Source organism: Cloeon dipterum, chromosome 1 (genome assembly GCF_949628265.1).
Source record: "Cloeon dipterum chromosome 1, ieCloDipt1.1, whole genome shotgun sequence".
NCBI lineage: Eukaryota > Metazoa > Arthropoda > Insecta > Ephemeroptera > Baetidae > Cloeon > Cloeon dipterum.
In genome coordinates this window covers 35,879,414-35,905,605 of record NC_088786.1, presented here as the reverse complement: position 1 = coordinate 35,905,605, position 26,192 = coordinate 35,879,414, and the positions used below count along the sequence as shown (strand labels likewise).

The 26,192-nt window shown below is 40.6% G+C and overlaps 1 long non-coding RNA gene across 1 annotated transcript in view; it reads right to left on the bottom strand.

Moving 5' to 3' along the window:
• Nucleotides 1-26,192, bottom strand: part of LOC135947053 (uncharacterized) — a 145,858-nt gene that overhangs the window by 95,951 nt on the left and 23,715 nt on the right. The window contains exons 3-4 of the long non-coding RNA XR_010575578.1: nt 7,467-7,633; nt 5,946-6,317 (exon numbers count right to left, since the gene is read on the bottom strand). This is a non-coding gene — a long non-coding RNA (uncharacterized LOC135947053). The remainder of the gene's footprint in view (nt 1-5,945; nt 6,318-7,466; nt 7,634-26,192) is intronic.

Here is a 26,192-nt window from a genome sequence, read left to right as displayed (position 1 = left end):
CGCCACGACAATATGTATTATTATTTTTTATTGATTCTCATCAAGGTAATGGATTCTTACTCGAAATATTATCGGAAAACAATTATAGCGGCACACACGTGAATGCGTTCGCTGTGCCTGCTGCTTCATATTCCCCGACGTGAAAAAACCTTTTGTGTCACAAACATCTGGGTCAGTCCATTTGGGCTTAGCTATAATTCTTGAGCATGGTTAATGCTAGAAAAATAAATGTATCAATAATAGTTTTGTACATTACTCTGTGAAGAATGTAAAACAAAGCAAGACGTAAAACTGAAATTGTGAGATAACTTTACTGGCTGAGAATGTGAGAATTAGAAACTAATATAAAAGCAAGTAGTTCATTTCTTTAATCATTTGTAAAATTTAGTAACACAATTTTAAATAATGAAATTAGGATGGAGGAACAGATAAATGTACGATTTTGCGAAATTTCTCGGAAAATTGAATGGCTTGTCAATTATTTTTCGCTTGGTTACAATTCCTCTCGTCGCGATCTCTCCAATGGTGTGTGAATTATGAGGTAAATTTTCATTTTCTTTTTTTCTTAAAAAAGCTATTTCAACATTGTGAGGTAAATTTTAAGATGTTCCCTGCCATTATTGCGATGCTCCATACTGTATTGTGTTTCAAACAAAAGGAGGATTTGGGTCGCATAAAGAATATTCTTATACAGGAGAGCGTTATTGTAAAGTTTGAAAGCCCGTAAGTGGATAATCTGACATTTTAAGAACTCTGTCACCAAAACTTCGCCAAGCTATTATTCAGGGTCCTTCAAATTGGTAAGTACTCCGAATTTACAGTTTAACAGGTCCATCAAGGTAAAATGAGGGTTCATTTTTTTACGTCTCTTGTTCCATTTCTGGACCATAACCTATTGTTGGTAGTCCATACTTTATGCCCCCATTAATCTTCCATTGCACCCCGACACATTTTTAGACAATAGCGTCAGAATATTAAAGGTTAGTGCTTTTTTTTGGCGAATTTGGCGTTTAGGCTTAATATAACGGAGCTATAATTCATTGAAACACGCCACCTTAAACATCAGTCTTTCACCAAATAATTCTTACGGGTTCATGCTGAGAAAACTTTCAGATTGTAAAAATTTAACGGGAATTGATAAACAAAGTGACATGCACGCATTTGTATTTTCTGACACAACAGATTCATCCTGCAACATCAAGATAGGAAATCTCAAATCCACGGCACACTTGACGTTAAACTGAAAACCATTCTGTCTGCCGTGTGAGTTGGAAATTCGCTTTGATAGAAACGTGTGTGCATTCTATTCTCGGCAAGCTCCATAAATGCGCACAAGCGGAGAGCAGCACGAGTGAGATGCAATATTCATAAATGTGTGTGTGTGCATCTGGCAGCATAACCAAGTGCACCGCAAACACCACTGACTGCTGTGCTTCAGCTTTCCGCGGTGCTTCACTCGTGGCAATTGAACAATCCAATCTATTTTTCACCAAAAGGGCACAGAACACAAGTGAAATGCATTTGTTGTAGTTTTGCCTGCCTCGCGCTGAGTTTATGTGACAATATTGATGATGAATACTTAATAAAAATGCCAGGCACTCTTCCGTATAGAGATACACTCTCGTCTCTAGCGTTATATAACAAACTAACGCTTCTCTCTCTCTCTCACCATGATGTGCAGTGTGTAATGTAATGGGAATAATAAATCGGAATTATTCATGGCGAGTGATGGTGCTGTGTGTTTCAAATTTATTTACTTATTCATGCGATCGTCCGGCACTGTTTCCCGTGAATATACAGGTTAAATTTGCAAATTAATTCTGCTGTCCGGCAGCACGGTCGAGTAATAAATGGAATTAAAATTATCAAATGGCTCAAAAATTGCTGTTGCAATTACGCCCTGTTTTTTCTGTATATATACGAAAGGGGAGTGATCGAATCACATTCTAGGGCAGCTCTGGTTGCTAGCTGTAAAAATAGAAGTGTAAGCATAGCCCTTTTGACGCAATTGGAAAATAAGAGCCATTTCTTGTCGCCCAGCAGAGAACTTAAGTCAGTGCACTTTGCGAATCGCACGCTCCTTTTCACCGAGCACGAAGAATAATTAAGAAATTCAATCCGTCGTCGTTGTGGCGAGATGGCAAGAAAGTCTGCACGTGCAATTAACGAGGCGGCGAGAAGGCTTTTTTTGCCGCACGGCGTTGTGCTTAATAATCGGTGGTCCGAACCGATCAAAAGATAGATAAACTGCCCATTAATCAGCCAAAGACGGAATAAAGAAAGCAAAGCCGCTTTTCCAGCGGTGAAACGCCCACTTTGATTAATTGTCGCGCAAATCTCGCCTAGGCCAATTCAGCATTCAATTCAAGCGGCATTTGAAACAAAAAAATACGCGCGCAGTCGATTATTTATGGCGCTCAGTCACGCTGCAGCAATGAGAGAACTCTTATACACAGGCGGCACTTGGTCGTCATGCGAGGAGGCGTTCATTTAACACCTCCGCTGTGCATAAATATATAGTCCGTGTGTGAACTACTCGGAAACCTGATACACACTGCAGTTCCAAGTGTTGATTTTCGCACTAGAAACAGGAAAACCTACCTGTCCTGTGTTGCTATTATGGGAAGCACCGCGTGAAACAGCAAATCCCGGGATGATTTCCATCATGCCCTGGGAAATAAGGTGCGGAAAGCTATAACATGTTGACGATCACGTATGCCGTGATTTGTGACGACCTCTGTTAATACGGAAGTTGGGGGTACATTCATGCGATGCCATTTTTTCCGCTTCTGTAAACATTTTAATTACTTTTTTTGTGGTGAAAACAAAATAATTCCAACCATTATTAAACTTCAAATGGAAAACAATTACGCAGCTTTACAAGACTAATTACTTAATAAAGGTTAAATTATAAAGTCAGGATCTAAACAAATGAAAATGTTTAAGTTTGATGGTTATGAATTGTGGCTGCCTCTCAATTAACTCATAGAGCAAGTGTCCTTTATATTATGCGGGGAACCACAGAGGCAAAACACAGCTCGCGGCTGACAAATCATCCCCGTCATTACTCGAGATGCACTTCCACACCCGTTCAGCCTCGACCGCAAGTGAGGATTAAAATATCGAATTATCGCACGCGGAGCCATTACGCGTTTATAATTATATCAGCTGCGTGTGTGTGTGTCTGTGTGTGCACGGCACTCTCACTTTCAAGCTGCCGGCTCACACGCTCTGACTGAGTGGCCTACAAATCGATACTCTGGCGGAAACCACATTGAGTCGCGCCTATAGCTCTTTTTAAACTGAGAGAGCATCGCGCGGCATATAAATATCCGCCGAGATATAGTTTGGGTTTGGCCACCTGTTGCAGACGAGGCGGCGGCCGCGCAGCTGGAGGCGCTAAATGCAATTATCACCAGGACCAAGGACCGAGGCCTGCTGCTGCTGCCGCTGCTGGTGACATGCATTATGCGATTAGCGGAGCGAACCACCTAACGGGCTGATTGTCAAAGCACCTGCAGCCAGCCGCGACTGACAAGTGGTGCTGCTGCGCCAACATCCACGGCAGGAGCAAAAATTAGCCTGGATTAGCGTGTAAAACCAATCTGCTGTTCGCCGCCGGATAATCCGCTTTGCTTTTAAGAGGTTTACGCGATTAAAGCTGAAAATTAGCAGTAAAAATCGGTACCAATCGCTTCAGAAATAATTAATTTTCATTTTTTGCAAAATGTGGCTTCAGAAGCTCTTTTATCTGGATATGGATGGTGACTTTGTTCGAAGCAGACTTTTTCTACAAAAAGGGAAAGGAGAAAGAAAGTTTTAATTAGTTTACTTTTTTATTATTTAGCCTTAACCTTGACTGAAATTCTTTTTGGTAGAAATGCCAGGGTTGCAAAAATTGCAGCTAGTGGTAAAAAGTAATTTTTTTAAAATTTCAACCAGTTTCTTGCAGGAAATGTTTGCACCTCAGTTTTTAATAATTTTCTAATTATTATAGCTCATGACCTCGACTTGAAAAAGTGTCAGAGATAAATTTTTGGATACACTGAAGCAGGAAATGGCAATTTAAAAGAAAAAAACTGTGCCCAGTAGAGGAAATTTAGACCACTCTGACCGCAAATTTTAGATTTTGACATTTTCAACGCCGCTTTCCTATTTATTTTAAGTAATAAATGAGCTAAACTAGATAAATAAAAATATTAAATGAACAGAGCTTTCTGTACCTAAAAAAATGGAACAAAAATAAAAGTTGTACTAATTTTCGAATCCTATCTATGATAAACGATTGGGTGTTTTCCTCTCTTGGTTTTTACTTGAGCAGATCGTGACCATTTTAGCTTGTGGGCATGCGAAGAAGACAATTGGAGACGACAATCAGCCAGTCAAGGCGAATCTCCCACGCTCATTGCATAATGCAGCGATAAATTGCAGTCTAATGCACAATAACTCACGCCGGATATTTTCATGGAGCGCTCGTAAAGCAGAAAAAAAAATCGCATAACAACAGCGCGGCGACGGAAACACTTTCTCTGTTCCTAGTTGGGAGATGGCTCGCCGGCGCGTGTCCTACTTTCGTCTCTGAGCCTAACACTTCTGCAACCGGCGATGCTTTGTTTTTAGAAACACCTACTTTAACAGTTGGAAAAATAATCTGTTTCTATCAAATATTATTATTTACGACGCGGCAAGTTAATTTAGCTGTTGGAAATGAATAATGATGTTTGAGATTTTTGCAACAAATATAAATTATCTCAATCTAAAATTAACAGATAAGAATTAATTTACAGCTTCAGCAGTGGTCAAGCGAATCGCAGGTGAAAGTGAAGGGATTCCAACCAGCATTTAACAGCACTAGCTCATTAATATGCGTGATTAGATGAGGCTAGCCGAGTGAGCGTGCATGCATGCGTATACACACACACACACACATACCAAGTTTGCTTCCAGCTCGGCATGAATGTGAAAAAGAGTGATTTGGAATTTGACACGGCTTTCTTCCTGCCGCCGCTCTGATATTATATATATTAAAACGCCCCTTGTGTCGTTTGTCACAATTACTTTTAAACTGGCAGAGTGTCTTGTCGAGCGAAACGAAATTATACATGCAGACATGTATAGCTGGGATAAATCACGCTGTTTTATGAAAGTTCGCTGCCAATTCGACCAGACGAAAAGTCCGTCCAGCTGCGCGCAAATTCACAGAATAAGGTACAATGACAAACGAGCGTCTCGCGTAACTCTATAGAGTTGGTCGGATCACGAAAAGTTGTTAACTGCTCTCGTACAGGCAATTTGGCTCCCTTTTACGTCTTCGTTCGTGAAACAATGCTTGGGCTAATCCTGAGAATGCAGCCAAGTAGAGCATGAGAAAGGCGCATCATCTCGCACAAACATAATCCCAGCGCAGTTGCATAACCCTATATACTCGGCGCGTAGATTGATTCAGCGCACGCGGTATAAAAAACACGTCTTGTTTTTTCCGAGACAAACAACCTCAAAGAGCGCTTTGATTATATCACACGCTTTTTTGCATGCACCGCGCGGTTGTGTCACAATGTTAATTTCTCCTAGCACAGGTGCGCTTCCGGATTCACACTTTTTTAATCTTTTTATTTTGTCACATTGCAATCCCATAAAATACTTTAAATCTCACTAACAAGCCTAACAAATGATTGTAGTAGAATGTGAACATATTTTGATGGTAAATAGATTATTATAAATAGTTCCCTTTCATTTTCCAAAAGAAAAAACTGCCGAAAATTTGAAGGATAGCGCATAATATAGTTTGCAATTACAGAAAACCACAACTTTGGACAGAAAAGTAGTCCAAATATTTTAAGTATACTCTCCAAATTGAAAAACTTTCAAAGGTCATATGGGTGCTCTGACGTGTTAAAAATGCATCAAAATTTAAAATCCATCAACGATGTCTCAATTTGAAATACCTTCTAGAGAATGTTGGCTGATGTGGCTCATTTTGCGATGCTGCTGATCTTGTGGGCCCGGAAAACTGGACAATAGGCTAACTGCATTCCCGTTTCAGTTCCGGACAAGTGACAATTACTTCTTCTTGATTTTCGCAGGTCCCTCACATGGCTCAGAAACTCCCTGATCCCGCTGGCACTCTTCCATTGACACAAGGTTCTGTGGATTGAAAAATTCGTCAGTTACATTCTATTGATCTAAAGAAGTCTTAGATTTGCGCTATAGACAATGGTGGTTTGCTTTTTCATCGAAATTATGTAGATGGGGCCTCTTATTCTAGGTGGTCTCATCAAATTGCAGGCCTGCGTCATCTGCGTGCTTCAGCTTCCATTCTGCAAGAATAAGAAAGTTGATTTTTGAAATATACGACCACTCGAGGTTGTTGCCATGTTCAATATACATATAAATAAAACCAGGCTTCATCCTCGTTGTCAAAAAGAACTCAACTGCCTCATGAATAGGACGTATTTGATAACGTCGAAACTAGTCGAGGATTAAAAACGACGAGTTCTTTTTGACAACTAGGATGAAGCCTGGTTTTATTTATATTGAACAAAGAAAGTTGATGTTTCTTTTGAAGTCCTTAAAGAATTATTGAAAATTAATGCTTCATGGCAGTCAATGTGGGCCACCATGCTCTCATTTTGAAGTAACTGTTAAGGCATCCCCGGTCAATTCTATGTATTGTCCTTCAAACATTAGGAGGAGGATCCACCTTGTGATACAAAATAGAATATAATACAAAAGGATGGTGTTTTCTATGTTCAAGCTAAGTGTTTCTCAACACTTTTAAGTACTCACCCCCTAAAGTGCTTAATCTTTACATCACCCCAACCTAGAGAACTACAACAATTAAGTTCTGACAGTTTTATCACTCCGTGCACCAATCGCTTGGTTCATAGGACTATATGTCCATAAATCATCTAATAGAATTGAAACGTTTGTGCCCCTTGCTCAACCAAACATTTTTTATGGTCCATAGGCGTGTCATCTGATGACTATTAAAACCAACAGAAAAGAAGGTTCACCTTCCCCCTGAAAAACGAAACATGTTGAAGATGCCCAATCAGCTCAGGTAAAATGACCTCGTCTAAGAAGTGCCTTTAAGAAGTGGCACGCACTTCTCTGGGTGCACATGCATCAAGGTGATGACCCTTTGAACCCCTGACTCCGGTAACCACCCAGCCGTACCGAGCTCCACCAAAAAGTGTGGGGAAACTGTAGAATGACATGTTGTATGTCAGGAGTGTGCCCCTTTTACTCTTCCACAAATCATTATTATGTGTTTTTTAAATAAGTGAGAATATATAACCTGCCCGTTGGCTCGCAAGGTCAAAGCAATGGGAGATATTTGAGCAATTGGAGGATCTAAAACTGGCTGCCCTATGTCAGAGATAACAAAAGGGTGATTAGTATGGAGTGACTCGAAATGCTCAAATAGCTCAACGGCCTGGGGACTCGCCACTTGCTGGTTTTCGCACCTTTCCAACGGCTTTATGGACAAACAACTGGCGTGTCAGTAAAAGTCCTCGAAAGATGGTCACATCGGATCCAAGCTCCTCTGCAGCCACTGGGCCTGATGTCATCCGCTCGGTGGTGCTGAGCCAGCACAGCCCACTGGATGTGCTGAGCAGTGGTTGAACAGCATCTAGAATAAAATAAATAATGTTTAAAGCTGTTATTCTATGCGGCATAAATTAAATTTCAAGATAAAATAAATAATTTTCACTGTACAGTATATTTGAGCATCAGTCATATCACTCACTGTCAGACTCATACGTGATAATCTGATATTAAACAATTTTTGGGTCAATTAGCTACTTAGGCTGCAAATTATTGTCCGCCCAGTGAGCAATTACAGATAAATTTATTCATCTGGTGATATGAAGTTTAAAATGATTTGTGCGTTCGAAAGTACGGAGAACAAGGAGAGTGTAATAAATAATTTTTCATATATGCCCACAGTCTGCAGGGCTATTTATATATGTTTTACTTTTACTCGAGCTGCGAGCTGAACAGAGTGCTGCACGCGCTTTTCCCTGTGTCTGATCATGAACTTGCCATTATTGAAAGAAAGTGAGTGCTGGCTGGCTGGCCGAGTCGGATATACACACGTGCTCAAGCAGTCCTTGTTCATCCCTCAGGCCAAAATTAATTCATGAATAACAAAGTGCCATTCAGAGCTTCTACCGGGGCGCGCAATTATAATAATTGCACTCGCACAGAAGGCACACACACGAGTTGAAATTAATCAGCAGCAGCGCATAAGTAAGTCTCTCGAAAGCCACAGGGCGAGTCCCCTTTTCTGTCTCTCGTGCAGTGAGTGATAGTGTTCTTAGCTATGTATAGAGGTGCAAATTCAGTTTTGCTGGAGGACTTTTACAATAGTGAAATTAAGCACTTGAAAAAAAAACGCTGATTCATCAGGGGTCGCAGGGCCCAAGATAGAAAGCGTTTTTCTGCTGCAATTACTCAGTGAGCTAATTGCAGCCGGTTTTAAATTCAATTTAATTCCTAGCCGTTAATTTCAAAGGGATTTATAAATTTCCCTCTCACTTTGATCGTCTGCCATAATTTTGCAGCGAGTTCAAAAGATCGCTCTCCATCATGGGGGGCTCGCTCGAATGCTTAAAGAAAGACTTATTGCCGAGGAGAGAGAGAAGAGATTAAGCCCAAGTGGGTGTGAATTTATCATGCATTCACGCGCTCGCTTACGTACATTTCCAGCAATATTATGTACATATTTTGCTTATGTGAGTGTGTGTATGTGTGCATATAATTTAATAAAAAGCGTGAAGCGCTATCTTGTTTTCACGTAAGTACACATTCACAATTTATGCATGAATTATTAAAATTATCTCTAATGCTTACAATATATCTTCTCGAGGGTTTGAGCGCGCAATTTATTGCTTGTCGCAACGAAAAAGATCAAAGGAACCACTTTTCACGCTCCCTTCGTTTTTGTCTAACGCGAAATGTTGCCGTTCTTGCGCCAGACCACGGACAACACGAAATACTTTGGAATAAGCACGTTCTCCAGCGTGCGCGCGGTGTCTCTTCAAAGGACTATGCCGAAAGATTAGAAAGAGCGAGCAAAGCAGAACGAGTGACCTTGAAGAAGAGCAAAAAAGCTAGTTTCTTGGGTCTGTCGCCGCTTGTTTTGTGCTGAGATGCGAAAATTGCATTTTCCTGCTTGAACGCCTCAGCTCGGAATTTGCGAAACGTGTGTTGGTCTAAACATCTTTCCCCTCTGCTTTCGCGTGGAGATGAGATAGCCGTCGCGCAATTCCGCAACTTCGCAAATGCTAACGCTTTTTCAGCACATAATAAAATAATAGCCACGACCTCGCTCAACAATCAGAGCCACCTTCTAATATGCGCACGAGCAGACCTGCAGCCTCAACCTTGTGTCGTCGAGTGCGCACCTTCTCGCTGTGTATCAAAGGTCTTTTCTTATATTATTTATTGACTGCTATTTCCTACTTTGCATGCTTTAATGACTGCGCAATGCTTCCGTGCAAAATTTGCCTTGTTTACTTCGTAGATTTCAATTCAATTAATGCATAAAAGAGATGAAACAGGAATTGTTATACCTAATTAAATTATAAATAACATTTGAATGCTCAAGAATATAGTCATAAATTTCCAAGTAATTTCCAGGAAGCGCAAAAATGATTTGGAAAAATTTAGAATTTAAAAAAAATCCTTTTCACAGAAAACTAATGATGTATCTCACCGGCTTTCCTGAAATGCATTACAGACTTTTGGTTCCCTCCTCATATGCAGCGAGCATCCTCGCCTCCTACTCGCTTTTAGCTCTCCGTTGAATTATGCGGCGGACCAGAATGTAATTGTGGCATAAATCAGGGGCGTCATAATAGGCGAGAATTATGTCAGCGTGCATTTTGACCTCCCGCGGTCTGCAACAAACAAACCCACTTACATGTGAAAAGAAGAAAAACGCTGGGTTCGCATCTCTCGCGGCGGCACCACGCTCCTGAGAGCGCCTGTGTATCCAGCACCAGCACTTTATATTTTCCCGCTGTGACAGCCGCATGCATTTACACCATGTAACTCGTTCGCTCTTTTTGCTCTCGGTTCGCAGATTTATGGCGGGCACAGCCGCTTTAATTCCTGCCGGTTTGATTTATTCGTATGCACCAGCGGCTCCGACCAAGTCGATTTTTTTCGCGCGGCATAGCGGCGCACACGGCGCGCCCGATGGACTTTAATATTAAATTCAGTCCGCTCAATTGCTAAAGTTTGCACGTCAGCTGCACTTGATTGAGTTTGCTTTTTGAACATTGACTGCATTCGCACTTTCACGGTTCGCTGACTTTCATTTGTCACGAGACTTATATATTAAAAAGTAGTGCTCCGGGAGTTTTTAAAAAAAAAATCGTATTAAATGCAGCGGAAGTTGCATTTGTGCCAATCAGGATGGAATAGCAAGGACGACGTTCATTTATGTGCTCTCATTTCTAACAATTTCCTCGAGACACATATTATAGACTGGTAATGTGCGGCAGTGTGTAGGAAGACGCTTGATTCAACTAAAACAGGCTTTTAGAGTCATATATGTGCTTCGACAAGGAGTTAGAAAGGAAAATTATATACCATTCTCTAACTTGTCGAGTTAAAATGGATATCGTGTTAGTTATTCCAGCTCAATTTCAAAAAGTGACTCCAAATTAAGTGAGAATGCGTTTATAGAGAACAATAATGCGCACTCCCTGTGTTCATTGACTCTCATTGTATAGGTGAGAAGGGCCGTGAATCATCCCGGTCTGTTAAAGTAAAATTACTTAGAAAGAAATCAACCAATAACATTGCAAGCGACAACACGGGCCTCATCGTGTCACAGCCCCTCACTAGAACCTATTTATATTCGTGCCAAGCAAGTGAGACTGCTTTGCAGCCCTCCAAATACAAATAAATATGCTGGTCATTGCAGTGATAAATCGTCAGCAGAAAAAGAGCAATAAACCCTCAAACTCTGCGTCGCGCTTTCACATAACATCTTACACTTCTTGTGCAATGGGATCATTTATACTTCTTTACAAATAAATGCGTTTTGTTCGGTTTGCACGGTGAAAAAATATAATTTTTCTTTTGAGCTCAAAAGAGGCTTTATATTTTTTTGTTGCATGTAAGTTTTAAAATCTATCGTCCATAATTTTGACCATTTTGACAGGCACTCACCCCCTCAATGTTGAATTATGACCGGCCTTGAAATAATTAGTTTCACTTCTTTCTTGTATTTGTGTATAGCTCTTACCAACAAGTTCTCTTTGCCAACAATTGCTTCAAAGTGAAAAATATATCGTTTTACGAATAACTGTTTGTGTTATTTTGAGGGCTAAAAAGAGTCTTAAATGACATAATCAATCACAACAGGGTGCAAGCCGAGTTTGGGGTGCACCCTTTTGTTAGCTTTTCAAAGAAAAAAAAACCCCCGAAGAGAGATGTCAATACGCCTCATAAAGGTTACACATGATAAATGAGAAACGTTGCTGTACGAAAAACTTAAATAAATGAAGAAGAGGCAATGAGGATGAAGTCTCTTTTCAATTCGCCGTGGCAATATTTACTATAAGCAATCGAATTTTCCTTTAATAATTAATGTAGGGCTGCATTAAATTTTAATTTTGTTTCACACTGCCCCAGGTTGGTTGTTTTCAGCTTGAGTGCGCAAGAAAAGCAGAAAATAAATTAAAATAGCTCGTTTCCCGCCAGATCCCAATGCATAGGCACGTTTGAGTGGCACCGCGACGGGGATTATGTATATGAATATATATTTTCATGGTTGGCGTTCAATTCACTTTCACCTCTGCATCAGCAGCAGCAGTCTCCAATACACACGACCCATGTGTTCGCTGTATAATGGAGTTGTTATCAAGCGGTAAAGATCTAGGACAAAAGCATGCTGTGCTGAGAGGCTAAAATCATTATGCTCCAAGTTGACAAGAGTCAGCATCAGACCAGCGCAGTTCAAAAGGAACTGCTGCTTGTTATGCACGTCAAGTTAATTGAAACTAAAAACGAGACCGACAGACGAGATGACCCTATAGCAATATGTCCCTTACGATGATGCCTAGTGAATCACCGAGGCCTATTTTATTCAATGGGCATTCTCGGCTCTATGTGTTGATCTCTCTCTATCTCTTTCATCTCCTCGCAAAATGTGCTTACTGCCACACCTGCCACCATAACCTACATCAATAATTTTCCTTAAATTTTTGTAAAAATCAGCTCTTTGAAACGGAACACTATAGTATTTCTATAATAGGTATTACAAAATAATTAATTTCTTTAACTAATTTATTATAATAATTACTAATAATTATGTCTTTACGTCTAGGGTCATTGAAGAACCGCACGCTAAAAAAAACCACGCAAGCTAGAACAACTCGAGCGTTGTTCATTTGAAGTCCAACGAATGCAAGCAGTGGCTAAAATAATTAATTTACGCGAGTAACTGAGATTGAGCTTGTTTTGCCTTTTTGATCTTTTCCCTAAGAGACTCGTGCGGAGAGTGCGAACCATGAAAGCAGCCAGCGTGGAAGAAAGATTTTATGCTCTAGTAATTTGTATGCGTGCGATTTGCGCGGTCGTCACAAAATTAATTGCACCACCGAGTCCTATTCCTCTCTCACTCTCGCGCACACTTCTCGGTCTTTCCCTCGGCCAAAAGGCGAGCATTATACGCGAGGTGTACTTTCCACGAGCGAGCAACACACTGCACTTTTTCATAAAGCAGGCAGGCGAACGCGGTGCACACAATATATTTTTCGCACTTTGCTGCATTTTCTTTTGTTTCTGGGCGCTGGTGTGTGTGCACCGACTGGAAGCCTCGTTGCTTTTTGCTACGCACTAGCTGCGTCGTTCGTCGGCAATTCAATACTCTGCACATTCGGAATATTGCGATTTTATTTCACGCTGCACGTGCGCTGTTTTTCCTCGCTTCCTTATTTATAGTTAGTCTCAGTTTGCTATTATATACGAATCTTCACGGTGATGTCCAGTGAAAATGAGTGCTGGAAAATTCGTTCGTTTCCAAGAAAAGATCTTATGTTCGTTAAATTTCGCCGTATTTAAGTCCGGAGTTGGCCCTGCGATTTTTTCTAAAAAATTTAATACTACGTGGAACAAGTCGGCATCAGAATCGTGCGCCGGCGCACCGCACGCTGCATTACCCTCTCGCCGCCAAAATCCGTCAAAATCCAAAGTTTGCGCCACCGCATCGCCACCAAAACCCCCGCCGCCGCCCCGCAAGCTTCGCAAAAATGGTCAAAATCTTGATCTTGCGCATTATAAATAAATGCAACCAATTCCTACATCTGAATTTGCACACAATATGCACCAAATAATGATGGTTAAACACATAGTATTGGTTGCATTTGTGTATAATAATAAAAGAGCAGTGTAAAATATTAAATTTATTTTTAAATTATTAATAAATATAGATTAATCAAGTTATTTTGAATAAACTAAAACCCGATTTAATGCTATTTTTAAAAAAAAAACCTAAATAATTTTTTTACCATCTTCATATAAGCAGTTTTATTTTTTTAAGGTTTACTCTACAAAGAAAATAATAATATTTATTATTCTAACTATTTTGGGACACACTTGATTGGTGTCACGCTTAATTTATCGAGATAGAGATTAAAAATACGAAAAAAATGGATTTCCAGGGGGTGGTGAAGGGTTCGAAGGGGGTAAGCACCCTTATGATCACTTGCATTACCTAGGGGAAGTCATTACGTATCAAATGGTGCGCGATTTTTGTAAATCGGACCCATAGAAGCTGAGATTAAGCGGAATACGTGTTTTTATTTACGATCTGGACACCCGGAAAACATCGATTTTTTAACACTCAATTCAAAATATCTCGAAAACGAAAAAAAAATATGACGCCAATTTTTTATATGTTGTTACCATGGATATGAGGCACATTTGGGCTATTTTGAATTTCCCAAATTTTATGTACTCGGGTATGTGGGATTTTTTTGAAAAGTTTGACCCCAATTTAGTGACCTTGACCTTTGACCTACGAAGTTTGTCATCGTGGGAAAGTTGTTTGGCATCAAACGTAGAATATTTTGGATACCAAATTTTTGTGTTTACCACAAGCAGAGTTCAAGTTACAAATCGCCAAAAACATCACCTTTTTCAAAAATCTCAAATTTTGAACCCCTATAAAATGGTCAGTTTTTGGAATTTTCACCTAATATTTTAGGGTTCAACTCAATACCCCTAGGGCAACATCTCCACCGAATTTCATCAAGATCTCAAGAGCACTTGCCAAACAGTGGTTCATTTAATATATGGATCCTTCCCATGTATTTCTTATGGGGGAAGTTGAAAAATCACGTTTTTCAATATTCAAATTCCCTCTTGTAAAAATTGGCTGATGAGATCGGGTGGTGCTTAATCTCAAAAGATAGCCAGATAAATTGTCTAAAATTTTATCGTGAGTTTTACACGATTTCGTTCGCCGATCACGAGCTACGGCGGCCGGAATTGGAGGCAGATTAGGCAAAAAATCCAGTTTCCCATGATATGAAACCACGTTTTTCCATCTTAAAACACAAAGGGTTTTTAGGATTTTGATCCGATCACGCCGTTTTTGGTCTCAATCGATAGCCAGTTAAATTTCGCATCTTTTTAACTGGGTGGAATTTTGATTTTTGCCCCCGGTCGTGAGATAAGGCGGCCGGAAGGGGAGGCATGTTAGGCAAAAAATCAAGTTTCCAATAAAAAACCACGTTTTTCCATCTTAAAACACAAAGGGTTTTTAGGATTTTGATCCGATCACGCCGTTTTTGGTCTCAATCGATAGCCAGTTAAATTTCGCATCTTTTTAACTGGGTGGAATTTTGATTTTTGCCCCCGGTCGTGAGATAAGGCGGCCGGAAGGGGAGGCATGTTAGGCAAAAAATCAAGTTTCCCATGATATGAAACCACGTTTTTCCATCTTAAAACACATAGGGTTTTTAGAATTTTGATCCGATCACGCCGTTTTTGGTCTCAATCGATAGCCAGTTAAATTTCGCATCTTTTTAACTGGGTGGAATTTTGATTTTTGCCCCCGGTCGTGAGATAAGGCGGCCGGAAGGGGAGGCATGTTAGGCAAAAAATCAAGTTTCCAATAAAAAACCACGTTTTTCCATCTTAAAACACAAAGGGTTTTTAGGATTTTGATCCGATCACGCCGTTTTTGGTCTCAATCGATAGCCAGTTAAATTTCGCATCTTTTTAACTGGGTGGAATTTTGATTTTTGCCCCCGGTCGTGGGATAAGGCGGCCGGAAGGGGAGGCATGTCAGGCAAAAAATCAAGTTTCCAATAAAAAACCACGTTTTTCCATCTTAAAACACATAGGGTTTTTAGGATTTTGATCCGATCACGCCGTTTTTGGTCTCAATCGATAGCCAGTTAAATTTCGCATCTTTTTAACTGGGTGGAATTTTGATTTTTGCCCCCGGTCGTGAGATGAGGCGGCCGGAAGGGGAGTCAGATTAGGCAAAAAATCCAGTTTCCCATGATATGAAACCACGTTTTTCCATCTTAAAACACAAAGGGTTTTTAGGATTTTGATCCGATCACGCCGTTTTTGGTCTCAATCGATAGCCAGTTAAATTTCGCATCTTTTTAACTGGGTGGAATTTTGATTTTTGCCCCCGGTCGTGAGATGAGGCGGCCGGAAGGGGAGGCAGATTAGGCAAAAAATCCAGTTTCCCATGATATGAAACCACGTTTTTCCATCTTAAAACACAAAGGGTTTTTAGGATTTTGATCCGATCACGCCGTTTTTGGTCTCAATCGATAGCCAGTTAAATTTCGCATCTTTTTAACTGGGTGGAATTTTGATTTTTGCCCCCGGTCGTGAGATAAGGCGGCCGGAAGGGGAGGCATGTTTGGCAAAAAATCAAGTTTCCAATAAAAAACCACGTTTTTCCATCTTAAAACACATAGGGTTTTTAGGATTTTGATCCGATCACGCCGTTTTTGGTCTCAATCGATAGCCAGTTAAATTTCGCATCTTTTTAACTGGGTGGAATTTTGATTTTTGCCCCCGGTCGTGAGATAAGGCGGCCGGAAGGGGAGGCATGTTAGGCAAAAAATCAAGTTTCCAATAAAAAACCACGTTTTTCCATCTTAAAACACATAGGGTTTTTAGGATTTTGATCCGATCACGCCGTTTTTGGTTTTAATCGATAGCCAGTTAAATTTCGCATCTTTTCAATTGGGTGGAATTTTGATTTTTGTTCCCGATCGTGAGATAAGGCGGACGGAAGGTGGTGGAAGTCACAAAAACCGTATACCTGCGCTGACAAATTAAACCCTTCGAACGAATTTAATATAACTCGCTAAAAACGATCTTTATTTGATGCCTAGCCGAGATGGCTAGAGGCTAGGCGGCATATCCGACTAAAATATGAGTGAGGGTAAAACATTTTTTTTGAAAATTTTGACTTTTTTTAAATTTTGCCGAAAAAATGGCGCCGCTTCTCGAAAAGTGCTCCGATTTTGATAAACTAACACGAGCAGATCAGCACCGTCAAGGCGGATCGTTTGGTGTGGAGAAAACCACCCGCGGACCCACTGGGCCCCGACCAGGCCCTCAAAACAAAAATTTTGAAATTTTACAAACCATGTTATTTATTTATTTGGCTCATTTGACTTCATTTTTGTTCTAAAAAATTTAATATTACGTGAAATATATATCCATGACCTGCATTCTATATACATATGACGCAAGTGCAGTGTTTTTATTTCATCTCTGCGTATGTTTACGTTGGTGCACAAAGCAACAATATTAGTTTTCCCGACACAAGGCATATTTGCATTTGTGAACATACAGCAGAGCAGTCTGGCGTGCGTGCGCTCCACGCAGACGCTGTACATACAGTATCGCATGTCGATCATTACGAGTTAATTGCGCATCGGGAAAAGCCACCTTTCCCGGGCAGCACGTGCGGACGGAGAACACAGAGCGAGTGCTTGAGCCTTACGTGCATCACACCCTGAAGGCAAAAGACGAGGCTCATGACAAAAGGTTGCCGCTGGCGCATCAGACAAAAGACAAACTACTGGAAAGTGAACTTTACGAAATTACATACAATGGGGGTGTCAAAAATAGCTGACAAATCGAGTGTCTGTGAAGCGCCAACTATTGTGAAAATTCTTTTCACTAAACACAAAAAAGAATATACACCTACCCATCGGTGCAATTTTTGTGAAGCCTAAAAAAGAAACCCTGAAGAATAATTCAAGGACAACTGTTACAAAATTTCAACAAAAAGTTATGTTCTAGTTGTTATTTTATGAAAAGATTTTGTTTATTTTTGTACGCGCTTACGCAATGCATTGAGAACAATTTCCCCGAAACGACCTGCTTTTTGCTCTCATATCCACGATTCTTGAAGAAATCAAGGAAATGAATCTTTTTAAATGTGAGCCGTGGTGGAGAGATAATTAGCAAAAGGTGCATTGGCGGCGGCATGAGACACAGCAGCAGCCGCTGCTCGCCGTGTAATGGCCGAGTGGTTTGTTTTGGTTTCCATTTATTCCACTTTCACCTGCTGGACTAAGAAGGCATGCTATAATAGCATCTTCTGCCTGCCTGCCTGCCTGCAAATTATATTCCCCAGCCAACCAACCAGCCATCCATCCATTATGTAACATTCACTTCTGACCTAATAAAACGGCATATACAAGAATGCAGCAGCGGCACGGCAACGCAGCGAGCGCGCGCGCTGCGCGACCTGCTGTTTTTCGCTCTTCCGCTAAAATCACACCAGCGACTTCTTTTTATTTTCTGCAGCTCACACCGACACCGGATAATTGAATTAGCATTCCTTTGTGTACGCCTCGTGAGAGACAGACACACACGGCAGCGGCTAATTAGGTCGTCGTAGATGGAAATCGAAAGTCATTTCATTTTGCTTTCAGCCAGGCGAGAAAATTAAGTTGTTATTCAACACAGGATTTATTCCAATTCAACACTTTAAAATATATTCCAATTTTTTTCCAAATATTTAACCCTTTCCCCAGCGTCTGTAGTGATAGCTGTGAATGTTTCAAAAAATGAATTAAAATGCCTTGAGAGTGCCGAAAACGTAACTTGAATTAACATTATAATGATTGGAAGGAAACAGTAGATTAATCCAATCATTTAAAAAAAACTGATGAAACTCCTGAATTGAAGCTGTACGTAACCTTTGGTGCACGAATGCGTTGCGTAAAGCCTAACATCCAGCTGCCGAAAATATTTGGCCCCATGGAATAGAAACAATTCTCCTCTCCGCACTCCTCACACAGCTGAATTCTAGCAATAGAGACATTGAGATCATAATAAAGTTGACAGCACTGATGATTGAAGTGCCATATATCCATCGTGGGATGAATAATTTGATTGGCATAATTAATTCTACTGTAAATAGGAGTTATTTGAAACTCCTGACCGTACAAGCAATTAGAAAATTCCAGTTTTTTTCTAATTTGTTGTTAACTGCGTAATTTAAAACATTTGATTTGTGCATGCATCGCGTCTGTTTTCAAGCATGACGTTCCCAATTTTTCCCTTTTAGAAAATTTTCAGTCAATCTCACTCTCATTTTCAATACGACGCCAGAAGCCACAGCACTCGTATTTTTAAGACCACGGCTGGTTCACACTCTCACTTTTCAGCGTTTTCAAGTGCATTCAAACACACATATGCAAGCCCACGCGCTGCAATTAGCCAGAAAATACTTGTGCGCCCATAAGGCTTTGGTGAGGCGAACGCGACTCATTGTCGGTGTTTACTCTACTTTCTCATAGTCCACACTTCTTGTGGCACTCATGCATAATAAATAATAATAAAACAAGTCGATTGGCCGCCGCGGTACGTATATACGCGCGAGATACAATCTCTTCCGCTTGACAGCTCGCTCGTCGGCGCGGCGCTCTCGGTGCATACGCGGCGCGAGTGTGAATATCAAATAATGCGATACAGCGCCGAGCTGCTGGCGTGCATTTATTTTTCACTCCGCGTGGCTTCCTTCCTGCTCGCTCACTCGGTTTTATTTACGCATGTGTGTGTGTGCAGTGCAGTTCCGAGCCGCTGCATTCAGCAATATAGGTCAGTGCGTGTGGGAGGCAGCTGTTGCGTGCGTTTATTTTCGCGCTGCAACTTCCCGGCCTCTGCTGATTACTAGTTTGTTTTGGACAAATACGAGCTGAAAGGTTTATTTTCGGGGAAATAACATTCCTTTAATCCATCATCTACCATCGCCCGACTGAATAGCAAAGCGATTAGGGGTGTAATTCTATTTGATCCTGCACTCTCCGTCAGGCATGGATTAAGGGGTCGAAAATAAACTTAATCCTTTAGATCTAAACTTTTCTGTTTTCAACAATACCTGGCGCGTGATTGACAGCTATAAAAGTGCAACAAACACGCCCAGAGTAAGAACAGATGCTATCAGCTTTCAGTGATGGATATCGAGAGCTCGAATCAGCCCAGCGAGAAATGGATTATCCGAAAACGGACTATAGCGCCGCGAGTTAATTAATTGCGCTGGCCCCTTTTAATGATCTAACTGTTTCTTTCAGCATCCAAAGAAGTGCTAGGAACATTTTGTTTTTGCACCAACGCACGATTAAACTGCTCAGCCGGCACTTTTATTTCTGTTATCTCAAACCTGCAGCCTGCAGCGTGTCGATTAATAGTCTTAGGCCGTTCAAAATCACTTTATTGGTTGGGTATTCAGTCCATGAAAGAAAAAAAATAGAAATTATTTAGTAATAAGTGCAGCAAAAAGTCTTCCAGAAAAACCTCGACAAACGGATATTGCACCAATATATAATATACCTTAATGAATTAAAAAAAATCCAGTGATAATAATCAATTTGTTTTTAAGGTTTAAACAAGATTTGAACGCGCCTAAAGTTTCAAAATTACCAATCAAAACCCACGTTTTAGATAATATTTCACACTATAAGCGAGGAAAAGTAAATAAAAATTTTGAAAGAAATGTTTTTTAAGAAACTTAATATGTTTTAGAAGAATACATCCACGGAATTCTGGCTAACAAGAATAACCTTTTACACTCAGTTTTAGTTGGCCTCTAGCTCAAGTGGAAAAAGATTCTTGTTGCTTTTGGAGGTGCAAACAATTGCTCAATAATTGTAACGCAATAGTGCAGGACAAAGAGACTCACCACCCTCTTCAAATCACCTCGCGCTGTTTGTTTTTCAAGATAGTGATCGACAAGCACAAGAGAATTAAGAAATCTTTGAACAATTGTTAAACTTATCATCCAAGTTTTGCTGGCGGAGAAACGCTGTTTTTTATCAAATACAGGAAAGGGCGGAGCGGCCGACGGGTTAAAAATTAATATTTATTTACGTACACCCTGATTCACCTTGACGGCTTTTTATCAGCTGTTGGGACCGATACGCGCGCGGCTGTCCTTAAAAGCAGCAGACTAAGTGCGAGACAGACAATGGGCCATATCGCCGCGCACGCTACAAAAAGCAGCACTCTATGTGCTTTGGACTCGGCCGCGTATACTCTACTATTTGCTATATGCACACACTCCTTTTGCATCGTGCACATTCTTGCTGCATTGTGTGCGGTCTCTTTATTGCTGGTGGCGACGCGTGCAGAATAAAATCGAGCCACAGGTGGAGTTCCTTCCGGTGATAAACAGACACCAGCCAACCTTTGGCATGCAGCCGGGAAAACGAGTTCTCTACTGCTTCGTGTTTATCTCTATCGAGCATCAATCAAATGTGCGGGAAATAAAATCATGCATCCTGATTCCAGCAGAGATTCACTTTCTGCGGGGGCTGACTTTGCAGAGAAGCACGTCCAAGGCCGAAAATTTCTTTTCGACTGATCTGTGACACAAAGAACTGCGAGGTTGAAGCGTGTACGTTGTATTCAAATTTCTAAAACACTTAAATAAAAATTAGATATTGGAATTAAAACAAGGAAGACTTATTCATATGTTTGGCGGCAACTGAAGTCAGTCAACACAGTATTATTATTATTTTGACTGCTGATAATTCTATAATCTTAATTGCTTCGACAAAAACGTGCGTGTATGTGACTTGATTTCGTTTAGATTATGTTAATCGAATTTAACTTGAATAAAAAGTACTTAAAAGTGAATCACAATGCTCTACTTTTATTTTCAAGTAATAATTCAGAATTTTCCAACAATTATTCTAGAAAAAAGGTAATTGCAGGATGTGCATTTCGATGTGATAATCGCGAGCGAGCTTTCGTTTTTGCTCATAATTAATGGAAATCTCCGTCAGCCATCCCCGGAGCCTGAGCTTTTTAAAAGCTTCTCGTTTCCTGCTGGAAAAACCGGCAGTCTGCGTTCAGCTAGTGCATTTTCCTCCGCGAATGTAGGCTCTCGGGGCCTTCACCAGTCGAGTGTTGTTTACCCATTCCCAAGCTTTTCGGGCGAACTGCTATTTTCCTTTTTTTTCGCCAGCTGATAGCATTTTAAACGTCGCACGCTCGCTCACGATACAGTAATAATATTATCCAGCAGCGTTGGTTGGATTATAGAAGTTGGCTTGGTGAGCTGGCGGTCTATAGGCGGGCCGCGACTACATGTGTATGCACTCACTTTCACTCGGTGGCCTAGATATTTGTGAGCACCATACTTCACCATCCTTCCTTAACAATCTCTAGCCTGTAGCGGGAGAATGCTGTGTGTGCTCGTGTATATATTATGTATTCGAGCCGTGATATAATGTGCGCGCTGTTTTGGCACGAATGCGTTATGTGCACCGCGACTCACTCGGGGATTAGATGGATGCATATATGAATTCCGTTCCCAGAATTCTCTCTCTTGCCACGACGCCTGCTGGCCGACTTTTGCTTTCGTTTGGCCTCTTTGTGATTCACCATTGAAACGCTCTCTGCACTCTCTGCCAAGTGATTGATTGGTGGTCGGGTGTGAAAAGCTGAAATAATTGCACCGCTCGTCCAAGGACGTCGATTTTTTAACTTCGAGGAAGTCTGCAATTAAAATGCAATTTTGCTGCTGGACAATTGAAGCTGAAAACGCACGCGTGGAAATGATTTGACAAATTGCTAACGAGAAAAGGATAAAAAATAATTGCACTTCAAGATTATTGGCATAAACAGACTTTTGTTTTTTGTTTCTCTTTGGAATTTGCACGATATGACTGAAAAATAAACAGCATACGAGTTAAATTCACATTGAAGAATATTCTTAAAAGTTTTTTTGATCCCCAATTTGCAAGCAAACAGTTAGAACTGTTAGAAGGGTGTTCGTAACATCAAAGTTAATCAAAAAATGTAGCACATGAAAATGAATCAAGTTCGTGCATTTGGCGTAAAGCCTAGCGCGTGGGAGCGGTGAATTATATCAATATTTGTCGAAAAGGAGTCGTCCGCGGCGCACATGTTTGTGTTGAACTCGGGCGCGAGACTATATAGAGAGCGCCTAAAAGCCCGAATGCACTCTCGTCTCGTGCGTTTGGGCGATAAATGGGCCACATCTGGCCTTATCAATAAGGTCAGCCGGCGCGTTATCAGCGGAATATATAGGTCACTGCATCGGGCGGTGCATATGTGCAGCGCGTGGGTGCATTTTGTTAGCTGTCAAGTGGCTCTGCCGCCGACACGGACCCCCGTGTTTGCTTTGAAATTAACTCTCGAGCTGTTGTCTGCTTTTGTGTGTGTGTGTTTGTGAGTCTAGCGGCGAAGGTGAAATTACGCACTTTCCTACGCGCTCCGACCAGTCAGTCAGGCTCTCTGATAATGCTGACTTGTCCTTCAAGTTTTAATATGCTATATGCTGGCTGCAGTGAATTTGTGCGTCGCATTTAGGTTTGTTTGCTAGAAACGTCCAACGCAAAGGCGCCGCGAGTTTATAAACAACGCACCTAATCTATCTATGTTAGCTTACAGTTTCTCTCCTGATTAGACTATTATTGGACGTTTGTTTGCATGCAAAAATGCATCTGATGATTAATAGTTTTGTTTAGCTGCATTTCCAATATAATATGCGTTTCATATAGGGCTCAGAGGCGCCACTAGATGGTGCCGTTAGACCCGAGTTTACTCGCTTCCTAATTATGTTGTGGTTTTCTGTTGTATAATGCTTAACCGATGTTACATTTTTTTTCTAACATAATATTACCATAACTATTACGTCACATCCTATATTTTTACTAATTTTATAATTTCAAACACTTTGGCGCAATGATCTAGTAATTGTTTCTTATGCAAGTCTCAAAGAACAAAGGAAATTGTAAGGAGAAGAACGAATAGCTATATTAATTTCCTTGAATTTTGGCCGAAGGAATGAAAAGCTTTCCTTTACTAGAGATTAATTTCCATACGTGTTTCACTGAAACACGCAACGATTGGGTGCACGAGAAAGCTCAGCGCAAACTTACAACGAATTCCACGATTGCCGTGATTTGATGAAAATGCAACAGATGCAGAGAGGCATATAGCCATAAACCCACGTTCGTGGAATTAATCCTTCCGTTCGCTCGTTCGTTCGTTCGTTCGTTCGGCAGGACAAAATGCTGCCTGGAACGAATTGATGGAGTGTCTTATATTTTCACCGACGTAATCCCGCAGTGTCAGATGGCATCATTGCTGCAACGACAGAGCGCGGCAAATGCGCGATGCCCATGGGGTTTCTCTGCACAGAGCACAAGAGACAAGTAGTGCATTTCGCGTGTTGTGCTGCACTCTCCGCAATCACATCACACATTCAAGTGCACTTTGGTGTAAACTCACCGATACACACACGGGTGACATTCACCGTAGCATCCGCGCGCGACCAGAGAGCGAAAAATGTTGTGTGGGAAAATTCTCTGCTTTGACGTGTTTTCGCGAAAACATGCATATGCCATGTCGATGAAACGCGATCCACTAGTCATAAAGGGTTGGTTTCGAAATTCGCAGTGCATTAAAAAATAGTGAAATCACAGGTAAAAATCCTCTTATTCCAAATGTCTCATCATTTTTTGAATGATCAATCTTGACAGAGGGCACCAAAATCGATTTATTTAATTTTTTTAAGACCATAATTTTCCAGAATTGTCAAATAGCACTAAATTTAATAAAAAAAAGTCAGAAGATGTTTCCAGGATTTTCAAAAATCCACATTTCCCTGAAAACCCCACTGCATGGCAAAAAACCGCGGGTTTTTCTGCAATTTTGCGCGTTTTTCATAAACAAATATTCATCTTTTTGAAAATAAAAACATTCTTATGATGGATGAACAAAAAAATGGATTTTTCAAATCAGTAAAATGCCGCTAATTTCACCAAAAGACCTAAAATTTTAACAATCGTCTTAATTTGCCAAAATTTCAGACATTTTTGGCGCGAATTGTGATCCTTTTGGGGTTAAATTCGGAAAACCAAAACTGGTGGATTTTTCCAGCTTGTTTTCGCGCAAAAACCAGCGGTGCATTTTTTTGCACTGCAAAATTGGCGAACCATGATTATTTCTCTACAAATACGGAAATAACTTACCGAGGAAGCTACGAGAACACAAAAAATACATTAAAAAAATTATAGTTAAAATACGCATTTTATTCATCTCGCATTCTTCGAAATAATAGGCAAATATTTGATCTAAAAAGACCTCTCCACGCCTCTTAATGAGAATATAGAAAAATTTCACCATTTCACTTCCTAATCTTTAAAAAAATTAAATTTCCTGATTAATTATCAATCAAGTTCCGAAAATGCCTTTATAGCCTGTCGAAATATATTCAAAATCACTTTATTAATATGCATATCATCTCAGCAGCTGAAACCACAAAATTAGAATTTTCCCCTGATTATATGCTGTGACCCGGAAAATTCTATACAGCGTGAGTGTCTAGCTGTATACGCGGACGCGCGCGTTTCAGAGATTATCTAACGATAAAGTTAAATAAGCACACACACACGGCACCGGAGACGTGTATAATATGGTGAGCAGCGCGGCCTAGTAACGAAAGTGAAATCGAGGCTAAAGCCGACTCACTCGCTTCCCGCCATCCTCGCCGACTCGAAAAAACTTTCCCTTTCGAACTAGCCGAGCACCTTTGAGTGCGCTGTCGGTTGTGATTACTTTTTTATGCCTCATCTCCGCGCCGTTGCTCGTGGGAATTCGCCATTTCACGCTGGGTGTTTAGTCCCAGCCCCAAAAATACAAAACACACGCACGAATTCTGAAATGCAAGTTTAGATTTGCGAGAGTTGAAATCGCTGGTGGATTCGCGATATACGGCCACTAACATGTTACGTGCGTGAGAGTTTTCTGTTACACGAGTACTGCGTACTTCCTAGCGAGCAGCCACTTGTTAATTTTCTTTCGCTCTTGAGTTGACATTTAAAAGAGGAAGAGCTAACTTCGCCTAAAGCTCTTTGAGGAAAAGCTTCGTAATGTTTTGCGTTTATTTATGTAACTCGTCATGTAAAAATGTAAAATTTGATTCGCTCGATGCCGATTCAATGTAAATAACAAATATACAGCTTGATAAGCTCTATAAACGTATGATAAAATTTCTTAAGTGGAAAAGAAAATATGAAATTTGATTCTATAATTTAATTTTTAGTCTCAAAGAGTTAAAATTAAAAATCATTTGTTTGACATCTTAAAAAAAAGGAAAACAAGTGCCTACACCTTGGAAAAGACGCTTTAAAAAATTTAAAAAATTATAATGTAGATTCCAATTAAGATCCTTAAGTAAAAATTCCATCCAGAAAAAAAAACCTAGCCTAAATTTTCATTTCATAACTTTTGGTCATTATCCAAGCCAATTTTGTGTATTATCTAATGCAGTCGGAGCAGCAGTTAAAGAAATGCACGAATTTCCTGAACACGGCGTTGAATTAACGCGCAGCCCATCACGCCGCCGGCTTGGTTGGCCTCAATTCCGTGCTACATGCAAAAACGGTAGCCGCCAGTTGCTGAAAATAAAAGTGGAAGTCGTCTCCGGCGCTCTACTCTAATTACCACCGACAATGCAGTTCGCAAATATTGCATAATAGTCGCGCTCAGCTGAGCACGGCTCCCTAAAACGTCGCTCACCATTTTTTCTCTTTTTCTCGGTGAAAACCGCAGCGATTTGGCGCATTTGCGAACCGGAACAAACCAGTGGCCGACGAAGAAATCGAAAGTTCTTTTATCGCGCTTTGTTTATCACCTGTGCG